The sequence below is a fragment of the Capsicum annuum genome, chromosome 3 (genome assembly GCF_002878395.1).
Source record: "Capsicum annuum cultivar UCD-10X-F1 chromosome 3, UCD10Xv1.1, whole genome shotgun sequence".
NCBI classification, from domain to species: Eukaryota; Viridiplantae; Streptophyta; class Magnoliopsida; order Solanales; family Solanaceae; genus Capsicum; species Capsicum annuum.
In genome coordinates this window covers 124716512-124728760 of record NC_061113.1, presented here as the reverse complement: position 1 = coordinate 124728760, position 12249 = coordinate 124716512, and the positions used below count along the sequence as shown (strand labels likewise).

Genomic DNA, 12249 nt, shown 5'->3' with positions numbered 1-12249 from the left:
CTACAAAAGCATAACAACAAAAAAAAGGATACGATCCACTTTTGTGGCATTTGTGGGTTGCCTCCAACCTAGAGCCTTTGTTATCTTTGTGGAATAATGTCTTTCTTCCTCCATTTTAAAGGTGGGTGCTTGAACTCCTCTTTATTCATCTTCTCATTTTCAACATCCACCATGGATACTACTTGCAACTCCGTTGTTTGCTTCTTTGATTTGCAAATTTTGAAAAAAACCTTATCATCTTACACTTAAAATTTCATCTCCCATAGATCTAGATCAAAAATGTCTCTCCCGGTGGCTAATATAAGACGACCAAGAATGATATCACCTCTTGGTCCATTTCACAATCCAATACCACAAAATCTACCGGGAAAATGAACTTGTCCACTTTCATAAGGACGTCAAAAAATATACCCACCGGTATTTTTATAGACTGATCTGCCATCAAGAGTTGCATAGAGGTTGGCATCAAGGTATCCAGAACAAGTTTCTTATATATGACAAAAGTCATTAAGTTGATGCTCGCACTAAGGTCACATAGAGCTTTTGCAAATTCATGCGTCCCAATTGTGCAAAGGATAGTGAATGCTACGAGGTCATCTTTTTTTTTCACAATCTTACTATCTATGATAGCGCTACATCCATGAGTGACCTCAATAGTATCACCTTCAACAAGTTTCTTCGTGGACATCAACTTTTTCATCAACTTAGCGTATCCCGGGATCTCTTGGATAGCTTCACACAATGGGATGTTTATCAATAAACTGCTAAGTTTGGCTATGAACTTCCTCAATTTGTCATTCTTCTATTTTTATACAAACATTGAGGGAATGGGGGAGGAACTTGGATAGTAGGTCTTGTGTCCAATTGTGGACTTTCTAAGTTAACCACCACCTCATTACTTTCATTAACCTCTTTTTCATTATTTACCTCTCTTGTTTGAAGCGTGACCTCCTTTGCTTTGGCCTTGGGAATATCCTCACTCACGTCTCCTCTAAAAGGTTCCTCAAGAGCTCTTCCACTCTTTGTGACAGTGCTATGACTTGGGCATCGTTCTTTAGGTTAGGAACTGTGTCACTTAGAAGTCTACCTCTAGGTTTAGCATTTAATTGCATGGATATTTGCCCCACTTGAGTTTCCAATTGTTTGATAGAGGAGGAAAGAGACACCACAATTTGAGAGAGGTGGGAGAAGTCACCCTTCAACTCATAGATCATCTTGTCCGTGCCTTCTACCCTACTCAAGATCCTTGCCAACATATCCTCGGTTTTGAACATTTCGGGGTCAATGGCACTAGATTCCATCTCTTTAGCTCGATCATGAGGAGAGACATAGCGGTCATAGTCACGTTCACTATCTCTCCAATATCAATCCCACTTATGATCCATCCAACCTTAGTTCCCACCTTGCCTTTGATAGGCGGGGCGGGAACCCCCCGAGTAGTTTGCCAAGTACCAGATTTCTTCGTCAAACTTTTTTGACTCTTCATCCTCTTCATAATATTTTGATTCTAAGGTGTTTACATCTTTCGTAGGTGAACCCATAGCATGCTTCATCAAGAGCAAAAATGATGACCCAACTTTTGCTCCATTTCTTCATCTCGGTTTTTTTGTTCATTAGTCACCACGGATGTAGTAGAAGGGGTTTTGGAAGCTTCGGTGTCTCAGGTATGCCAACCCTAATTTTGTTTGGATACTTCTCCTATTAATCAAAAAGACGCGAGATGATGAAATTTCACTATAGAACCGCCCACCGCATTATCCACCACTATTTTTGTAATGCCCCGAGACTACACCCTAGACGTCACACGGTGCTTACGACCCCAAAGGACCGAAAGCTAACCCATGACTGGTACCTATTGTGAGCACTAAATAATAATCATAAAATATATGCAGAAGTGAAACTGAAAATGCCATAAGGTTCATAAAACTTAATAAAAAATGAATACATCTATAGAATAACTGCTAACTGATAATGTCTGAAAGCCTCTAAACATTTAAATAAAATAGTGATGGGATAGGCCCCAGCTAACTCGCAACTACTATCTAAAATAACTGAACTACAGAAATAATATATTAACTAAATAAAAGTCATGTCCTCGATGGATGAGGTCTCACTACTATCACTGTTGCTGGTCAACTGAATCTGACTAAGTATGGTCAGAAACTCAAGCGTCCGAACCTATGATATGCGACATCATAGTTCAAAGAAAGAGTATGCGTCAGTACTTTAAATGTACTGGTATGCTAGGTAAGGTTTGGATGATATGCATAGGTTTACGTGTATGAAATTAATAACGAAATATCATAAAATAAGTGAATGAGAGTATATGCAAGACTAGGAGTACTGTAAGTACTGAACATGAAATATCATACATATATCATCTGTCCGAATTAGTCTGAAGCTAAAGTACTGATTTTTTGATAACTGAATAACTTATGGCTGTAAGTCATGATCGTGTAGAACTAAACTGAGTTTTGTACCGAGTACTGGATACTGGTTATTGATTACTGAATACTGAGTACTAAAACTATAACTGTGGGAGTTATCATTTAACCGATATACCCTGATTATGGACTGATTTGGGATCAAACCTGTAACCCCAATTAGAAGGGTGTTAGCACTGTGCCACGGGTTACTAACAGGAGATGGGTCAACCTTAATCTGTAAGGAAGACTCATGAGATATATATGGTTATTTCAACCCTAGTCTGGCAGGAAGATGACTTACCCTACGCTGGGGTTACATAGTTTTATAACTCAGGGACTGATACTAAGGGTCAAACCCTCTGGTGATAGGAATTCCCCCATCCCTGGGTACGCTCGGTGCTGAATCCTACTCTCAACTAAATTCACACTGAACTAATCACAAGACTGTACTAGGCTTGACAGAACTGACACTCGACTATATTAACTGACCATTTGTTATTGTTTGGGATTATACAAAATCCTTTTTTTAAACTGTAGACTAGACAACGGCTAAATTTTGGGTATTCAATACCCCCAGGACTCGATAGCATGGATAATGAAATCATATCTCAACTCTAAACGTATCACACATCAGTTATCATGTACAATTCCTTCACATAGACATTTTGTCAAACACCTAGGATACATAACTCTTGTACATGAGAATGAGTAATATATGAATATCATGGCTACCATATTCAACACCAAAATTCAAAGATTAAACATGGGGGTTACACAAATCAATATGCATTCTTGTTGAGTCATATGAAACTCAAATTATTCTTGACTTGAATCCAGACAATATCACATACATGAACATAATTCCATTCAATAATATAAATCATAATCTAAGTATTTGAAAAAGGATTCTTGAACTCCAAGGGTGGAAGAAACTCAAGGATGAACACCTAAACATACCTTGATTGTTGAATTCATGAGAATTATTGGTGAATTCTTGGGATTTGATCTTTGAATTGATGAACTCGGGTTTTACTCTTGAGAGAATTTGTGAAAAAATGAGTGAATTTCTCCATTTGGGAGACTTAATTTTGTGTTATTGCTGAATAATCTAAGGGGAAAATGACCCAATTGCCCCTACAAACCCATAACTTAATACCCAAATTATGACCAGTGACGCGATAGATGGAGCACCACGTCGATGGTATTATGCGATTATCGATGCATCGCATCGATATTGACGATGCAATAGCCAATGTGACACATCCTGATCGCGTTGGCTTGTTGTTTTGGTCATCCAAACGTGACTCAAACGATGTTCAAAAATTTCAAAACTCACTGGGGATGACCTATAGATAACCCTGATCATGAATCAATTTAAAAATCAATAATATAAAGCCGGAAAGATCTTAAATGATACCATTGAAATATCTTGGCCAAAAATGAGACTAAGTCTCAACACTTAGCTGAAATTTTCTAAGTCTGGGACCTCTTTTGGCATGCTATAAAGGACTAAAATGACTAGGACTTTGTTGGGTCTTACAATATCTCCGCTTTGAGAATATTTGTCCTCGAATAAGATTGATTAAGCTGAGAGGCACTGACACTTACTGACATGCGTAGTTGAAACATGGATGAATCTTGAGACATGACACATGACTGAACTGATCCATGAATGCATGAATGATATGAATGATATGAGAATGATATACAGCTAAAAATAAGCGTGGAACTGAGTAAATCTATGGAAGACTATTACCTTAGGTTGAGTCTTAGTTTGCAGAAAAGAGATAAGGGTACTTGGTTCACATGTCTGTTTCTGCTTCCCAAATGAATCCCTCAATGGACTGATTCCGCCAAAGAACTTTGATCAAGGGAACTTCTTTGTTCCTTAATCTACATGTCAGACGATCAACGATTTCAACTGGGACTTCTTCATAAGAGAGACTATTCGGAACTTCTACACTCTCTATGAGGACTACAACTGTTGGTTCACCTATGCACTTCTTTAGGCAGGAGACATGAAACTCTACATGCATTGATGCTAAATCTGCAGGCAACTCAAGTTCATAGGCTAACTTTCCGAAATGACTCAGAATCCTATAAGAACCAACATATCGGGGACTAAGCTTCCCCTTCTTACCAAATCTCTTCACCCCCTTTATAGGAGGGATTTTCAAATACACATAATCACCAATCTCAAATTCAAGATCTTTCCTTCTCACGCCTGTATATGATTTTGTCGGCTCTGGGCTGCCTTAAGCCTCTCCTTGATCAACTGTACTTTATCTAAAGCATCAAACATCAAGTCAGGCCCCACTACCATGGCCTCACCTACTTTAACCAAACCAATAAGAGATGTACATCTGCTCCCATAAAGAGCCTTAAATAGAGCTATCAGAATACTAAAATGATTGTTGTTATTATACGCAAACTCAATCAAGGGTAAGTGGTCATCCCAACTGCCCTTAAAGTTAATGACACATGCTCTCAACATATCTTCTAAAGTTTGAATGGTCCTTTTTGCTTGACTATCTGTTTGAGGATAGAAGGTTGTACTAAGATTGACTTGGGTACCAAGACCTTTTTAGAAGGCTTTCCAAAAGTGAGAGGTAAACTATGTACCTCTATATGAAATGATGGACAACGAGACACTGTATAACCTAACCCATTCTCAGATATAGATCCTAGAATAGTCCTCGGTTGAATAAGAATTATGAGCTGGCAAGAAATAGGCTGATTTGGCCATCCTATCATAATGACCCAAATTGAATCATGTTGTCGACGAGTAGGAGGCAAACCTATCACGAAATCCATGTTCACTTCCTCCCACTTCCAAATAGGACTACTGAAATCCTGTATAGACCCACTAGGATTTTGGTGTTTAATCTTAACTTGCTGACACGTTGAGCACTTAGCTACAAACTCTACAATATCCCTCTTCATCCCACTCCGCCAATAGATTTCCCACAGTTTGTGGTACTTCTTTATGGACCCTGGATGAATAGAGTAATATGTTCCATGTGTTTTACCAAGAATTTGATGTCTCACATCACCTACACATGGCACACATAGCCTACCCTAGCAACGCAATACACCATCTCCCCTCTTGGGAGAAAGCCTCTACTTTATAGTCTCTGACTGTCTCTTTCAGCTTAACTAAACTGGGATCTCTATCCTGTTTTTCTTTCACCTCAAAAACTAAAGAAGACTCTGAACTATTCTGTACCCAAACACTTTCTTCAGCTGAATCAACCAAACGGACACCTAGTCTGGCAAGCTGATGAACTTTCTAAACTAACTTCTTCTTACCATCCTCAATATGAGCAACACTACCCATGGAAAACCTACTGAGGGAATTTGCCACTATATTGACTTGCTCAGATGATACTAAACACTCATGTCATAGTCTTTCAACAACTCTTACATCCTTCTTTGACGCAAGTTCAGGTCTTTCTGCGAAAACACATACTACAGGCTTTTGTGGTCTGTGAACACATTAACATGCACCCCATAAGTTTAGTGCCTCTAAATTTTTAAGGCAAAAACACCAGCTGCTAATTCAAGATCATGGGTAGGATAATTCTTTACAGGAGGCTGAACTTTTCCAGAGGCATAGGATATAAATTTACCTCTCTGCATCAAAACACATCCCAAACAAACTCTGAAAGCATCACAGTATACCACAAATCCATCTGACCCGTTAGGCAAAGTCAAAACTGGGGCTGTAGTGAGTCGAGTCTTCAACTCCTGAAAACTCTTCTTAAAAGAATCTGACCACTAGAATTTAACTTTCTTTTGAGTCAGTATGGACATGGGGGATGCAATAGATGAAAATCCTTTAATAAACCATCAGTAATAGCCAGCCAAATCCAAGAAACTCCTGATATCTGATGGAGAGATAGGTCTAAGCCAGTTTCTCACTGCTTTAATCTTTTGAAGATAAACTTTAATGCCATCACCAAAATTATATGACCAATGAAAGTTACTGATCTTAGCCAAATTTTGCATTTAGAAAATTTGGCGGACAACTGATGGGCTCTGAGAGTCTGTAATACTATTTTGAGATGGTCGGCATGGTCATTTTTACTGCGGGAGTAGACAAGAATGTCATCGATGAAGACTATGATGAACATGTCTAAGTACTGCTTGAACAGACATTTCATCAAGTCCATAAAGGCTGCTGGGGCATTGGTGAGACCAAACGGCATAACTAGAAACATAAAGTAACCATACTGGGTTCTGAAAACTATTTTTGAAATGTCACATTCTCTGACTCTGAGCTGATGACAGCCGAATCTGAGGTCTATCTTAGAAAAGTAACTGGCACCCTGAAGTTGGTCAAATAAGTCATCGATTCTTAGAAGTGGATGTTTGTTTTTGATTGTGACTTTGTTCAACTAACGGTAGTCAATACACATTTTGAGAGAACTATCTTTCTTATGCATGAATAGAACTGGTGCACCCCAAGGAGATACGCTGCGCCTGATAAACGCTTTGTCTAAGAGTCCTTCAACTGTTCCTTTAACTCTTTAAGTTCAACTGAAGGCATTTTGTATGGTAGGATAGAGATGGGTTGAGTATCAGGAAAAAGGTCTATTTTGAATTCAATTTCCCTTTCAGGAGTAACTCCAGGGAGATCTTCGAGAAACACATCTAGAAATTCACTTGCAACTGGAACTAACTCAATATTAGAAGTCTTGAATCTAGAGTTTTTAACTCGCACTAGATGATAGACATACCCCTTGGATATCATTTTTCTTGCTCTAAGGTATGAAATAAATTGACCCTTAAGTGCTGTGGTACTACCCCTCCATTTAAGGACAGGTTCATTCGAGAAATGAAAATAGATAACTCTGTTTCTACAATCAACTGAAGTATAGCATGAATAGAGCCAATCCATGCCAATAATGATGTCAAAACCCATCATATCTAGTTATATAAGGTCTACTAAAGTAACTTTTTGAGATATCATAATCGGACAATTCCTGTATACCCGTCGGGCTATGATAGACTTACCTACTGGAGTGGAGGCTGAGAAAGGCTCTATTAGGATTTTGAGATTGACTTCGAAGTTGACTGCTATGTAAAGAGTTACAAAAGACAGAGAAGCTCTAGGATCTGACAAAGTATAAACATGTAAATGAAAGACTTACAATGTACCAGCAACTACATCAGGTGAACTCTCCTGATCCTTTCGATACTGAAGTGCATAGATCCTGTTCGGGCGCTGCCCACTGGTGGCACTAAAAGTGGCACCCTATTGAGATGGGCGATCGGACTGAACTGAGGGATAGTTATATTGACTCTACGAACCCAACTGAGGACATTCTTTGATCTTATGTCCTGGCTTACCACAACCAAAACACATATCGCTGCCAGTCCTGCAGATACCCTAATGGTTTCTGCCACACTTTTGACAAAAAGGATTTATTCAAGCACTATTCACACTACCCTATAATTTAGAGCCTGGCGCCCTATCCTTATTATCATTCCTAAATTTAGGCATCGGCGCACTAGCCGAAGATGGAGCTGGGACTAAAAATTTTAGGCAAAACTAAGGACGTTACCACCTTCTGACTTTGGCTGATCAAAACTAAAGCTACCTATTCTAGCCCTCTTGTTTTCCCTCTTTTTTTCCATAATCCTCAATCTGCTAAGCATGGACCATCAAATTAGCCAAGTCCATCTTCTTAATCAGCATTGTGGTCCTATATTCCTAGACTACACTATCAGATACACTAGACACGAACTTGCTCATCTTAGACCTGCTATCAGCTACCACATGAGGAGTATACCTGGACAACTGAGTAAACTTGAGGGAATAATCTTTCACGCTCGTGTTGCCCTACTTTAGAATGATGAACTCTAACACCTTAGCCTCCCTCAACTCCAATGAAAAAAACCTAACTAAAAAAGCAGTAGCAAACTCCTCCCATTCTATAGGCTCTGCATCTGCGCCCCTATCCACCTTCTACTACTTAAACCATGTATGAGCCACATCTTGTAACTGATAGGCATCTAATCATCACTCTCACTAGCGCTTAACCCAATATTATCTGTTACCTTCTGCACCATGTCGAAGAATTCTTATAGGTCCTCTTCAGACTTAGACCCTAAAAATAAATGAGGGTTCATTCGGGTGAAGTCACGAATTCTAGCTACTCCAGTATTGGCTAGTAAGTTGGCCTGAACAGCAGCTAGTCAAACATTCTGAGCTGCTACAGAATAGGCTAGTATGGTGAAAGCTGCTCTGAATTCTGCGTGAGAAATATGCTCATTCAAGGGATATTCCCGAAAGGGAGGAGGTTTTGGATGGTTCCCAATTCTTCTTTCATTGATCTTTCTGAGAGGTATGTTCTGTAAGGGGGAGGAAAAGTTAGATTAGACAGAGAATTGAAATTTTAGCTAATGCTCACTTGTATGATATGAACACTGAAAAAAGAGAACTTTTTCCTAAGAATGCCTCATAGCCTCTTATCCATAAGTGTGGTACGCTACACACCCATGCACAAGACTCTACTTAATACGGCTTTTAGACTCCCTAGGACTCTTAAGAACATTAGGTTCGGATACTAAGTTTGTAACACCCCGAAACTATACCCTGGGTGTCACACAGTGCTTACGATCCCGAAGGACCACAAGCTAACATGTGACTGGTAACTGCTGTGAGCACTGAATAATAATCATAAAGTATATGTGGAAGTAAAACTGAAAATGCCAAAAGGTTCATAAAATAGAATCAAAACTGAATACATCTGTAGAATAACTATTAACTGATAATGTCTGAAAGCATCTAAACATCTAAAATAAAAGAGTTGATGGTACAGGCCCTAACTAACTCGCAACTACTATTTGAAATAACTGAAATACTAAAATAATATATTAACTAAATAAAAGTCATGTCCTCAATAGATGAGGACTCACTACTATCACTACTGCTGATCAACTGAATCTGACTAAGTACGTTCAGGAACTCGAGTATCTGAACCTATGATATGAGACATCATAGCGCAAAGAAAAAAGTATGTATTAGTACTTTGAATGTACCGGTATGCTAGGTGAGGTTAGGATGATATGAATAGGTTTACATGCATAAAAATCATAACAAAATATCACAAAATAACTGAATGAAAGTATATGCAAACTGGGAATAATGTAAGTACTAAACATGAAATATCAAGAATATATCATCTGTCTGAATTAGTCTAAAGCTAAAGTACTGAGTTTCTGATAATTGAATAACTGGTGAATATAAGTCATGATCATATAGAACTGAACTAAGTTCTGTACTGAATACTGAATACTGGATGTTGATTACTGAATACTGAGTACTAAAACTATAACTATGGGAGTTATCATCTAACTGACATACCCCGATTATGGACTGATTTGGGGTCCAACCTGTAACCCCAGTGGGAAGGGTCTTATCACCGCTCCACAGGTTGTCAACACTAATTTGGCAGAAAAACTCATGAGATATATGGTTACATCAACCCTAGTCTGGCAGGAAGATGATTTATCCTATGCTGGTTACATAGTTTTGTAACTCAGGGACTGCTACAAAGGGTCATACCCTCTGAGACAAGAATGCCCCTATCCCTGGGTTTCCTCGATGTTGAATCTTACTCCCAACTGAATTGATACTGAACTGATCATAAGACTATACTAGGCTTGACTAAACTGACACTTGACTACATTAACTGACCATTTGCTACTGTTTGGGATACTACAGAATCCTTCTATTCTAACTGGAGACCAGTCAACAGCTAAATTTTGGGTATTCAATACCCTCAGGACTCGATAGCATGGATAATGAAATCATAACTCAACTCTAAAAGCATCACACATAGGTTATCATGCATAATTCCTTCACATAGACATTTTGTCAAACACCTAGGATACATAACTCTTGTACATGAGAAAGAGCAATATATGAATATCATGACTACCACATTCAACACCAAAATTCAAAGATAAAACATAGGGGTTACATAAATCAACATACATTCTAGTTAATTAACATGAAACTCATATTATTATTGACTTAAAATCCACACAACATCACATACATGAACATAATTTTATTCAAGAATGTAAATCATAATCTAAGTGTTTGAAAAAGGATTCTTAAACTCCAAGGGTGGAAGAAGCCCAAGGGTCAAAGGAAACCAAGGATGAACAACTAAACATATCTTGATTATTGAATTCATGAGAAGTATTGATGAATTCTCGGGATTTGATCTTAGACTTGATGAACTAGGATTTTGCTCTTGAGAGAATTTGTGAAAAAATGAGTGAATTTTGCCCTTTGAGAGGCTTAATTTCGTGTTATGGTTGAATAATATAAGGGGAAAATGACCCAATTACCCCAACAAACCCATAACTTAATACACAAATCATGCCCAGTGACGCGATAGGAACCGCACCGCATTGATGGTATCGATGCGACTACCGACGCATCGCATCGATGGTGACGACGTGATAGCCAATGCAATGCATACTGATCGTGTTGGCTTGCTATTTTGGTCATCCAAATGTGACTCAAATAATGTTCATAATTTTCAAAACTCACCGAAGATGACCTATAGATAACCCTGATCATGATTCAATTTAAAAATCGATAATCTAAGGCCGAAAAGATCGTAAATGATACCATTGATATATCGAAGCCAAAAATGAGACTAAGTGTCAACACTTAGCTGAATTTTCTAAGTCTGGAACCTCTTTTGGCATGCTATAAAGGACTGAAATAACTAGGACTTTGTGGGGTCTTACAATTTTGTTCAATGGATCAAGATCCCTATAGATAATTTTGAGGAGCATTTTTTTTAGGAACCTCGTGATTTGGGCATTGGGCTAACTTTCCATTAAACCTATCCCAAGCTTCAAATAACAGTTCTCCATTCATTTGTTGAAAGTTTACAATCTCATCCCCCTTTTGAAGAATTTTTTATGGTTGGAAGTATCTTCAAGAAACACCGTAGTAATCTCTTCCCATGATTTAATTGAGCTGGGTGGAAGTGAGCGAAGCCATAAAATTGCCTCACTCATTTGTGAAAATGGGAAAAGTTAAAGCCAGATGGATTCTTGTGTAATATGTGCTATGTTAAATGGCACGCAAAATTCCACAAAGTTCTTTAGATGAACATTTGGGTCCTCATATGCTTGACCCCCGTAAAACCCTTTAATTTGCAACATGTGAAGCATAACGCTAGTCATATGAAACACATTATTCCCATGGGTTGGTGGAATGCGAATTGCAGTTGTTTGTCCCACCTCATTTAATTGGCCTTCATCATCAAGAGGGGCATTGAGGGGGACCATATTGTTTGCGTTATCGCTCATTGCTCCGTTTACACTTTGATCACCTACATAAGATTCAAAAACAACAAATAAAGTAAATTACACCACTTCGGGTATTCCCAAGTAAGAATGACACCACAAAAGCAAAATTTATTTTTCACTCCCCGGCAATGGTGCCATTTAGATAACGCTTAACTCACTCTCATTATTAGGGGTGAGGCGGTCGTTGTCAAGTAACCCGATTTGAATTAGGGTCGAATCTGAAGGAGTAAAATTATAGACTTCAAACTTTTTGGATGCTCTAATTACTAAGAGATTCCCAAAATGCTAACAAAAATGACATCCAAAATAAAATGGGGGATTTGTTTGGAAACTTTTCACAACACACTTAAACTAGTACTTGGTAAATGAAACTACTGCTTAGAATTCAAGGTTTTGGGGGAAATCTTAGGATTATGTCTACCTAAAGGTAATACATGTGGGTTGGTGTTGGTTCATCATGAAATTTAGTTGTTAACCA

The 12249-nt window shown here is 38.4% G+C and overlaps 1 non-coding gene across 1 annotated transcript; it reads left to right on the top strand.

The window, feature by feature from the left end:
* Positions 1-11260: 11260 nt before the first annotated feature.
* LOC124897419 lies at positions 11261-11366 on the top strand. Its single transcript, XR_007054140.1, has one exon. It is a non-coding gene; the product is annotated as a small nucleolar RNA R71 (small nucleolar RNA).
* The last annotated feature ends 883 nt before the right edge of the window (positions 11367-12249 follow it).